Below are 783 nucleotides of genomic sequence, written 5' to 3'. Positions count from 1 at the left end.
GGTTGATTTTCTGTTTCTAGAGTTGCTGTTCTTCTTCTCTTCAATCTCCCGTTGGATTTGTAGGTGTTTGCAATCTTTAGATGAGCTATCTAGCTGATCTCCCGGTACCTGAAGTAGTCTCAGCCTCCTACTTCTCCGCCATCTTGACTCCTCCCCGAGACCCTACATTTTTAATATTTGTTGGCTTTCCCATTATGTAGTCGGAGGTCCACTGGCAGATGAAAGTTGGCATGATAAGTACAGAAGTAGAGCAAGAAACAGAATGCGCCACATTACTCTCTGCACTCATTGCAGTCTCAATGGAAATGGGTATAGGCAATCAAAATCCCTGGTATTCAACACAGGTTAGAAAAGAAATTGAAAGTTTGGGTTACAGGTCAAATTAATTTGTTCTCAGATTGAACTTGAAGTCAAGTGGAGACTCTGTTGAACATTTTCTAGCTTCTGTGGTGGAAATGAGGGCAAACAGACAAAACAGTTCTACAAGTCAGAGTGACTTTGGTAACTTAGTATCTCCTCACTTGACACAGTTTCCTTTCAATCTTCTGATCCCATGGTCTCATGCTTGAGTCTAAACATACTTGCACAAGGAAGTTGATGTCATTACCACACCTCAGATCTGTACCACTGAATGTCACAGTGCTCATTCGTAATGGTACTTTGGGCTTGTTTCTAATTGCCTGTAGCTCCCTTGTGGCTGACTCTGAAGGCAGCCCATTGTACCATGTGTGCTTTTCTCTCTGGCCCCACCTCCAGGTTAAGCAGTGCTTCTGAGCTGTCTCC

The sequence above is a fragment of the Lutra lutra genome, chromosome 4 (assembly GCF_902655055.1).
Source record: "Lutra lutra chromosome 4, mLutLut1.2, whole genome shotgun sequence".
In the NCBI taxonomy this organism is placed as follows: domain Eukaryota; kingdom Metazoa; phylum Chordata; class Mammalia; order Carnivora; family Mustelidae; genus Lutra; species Lutra lutra.
Note: the sequence above shows the minus strand (reverse complement) of the source record.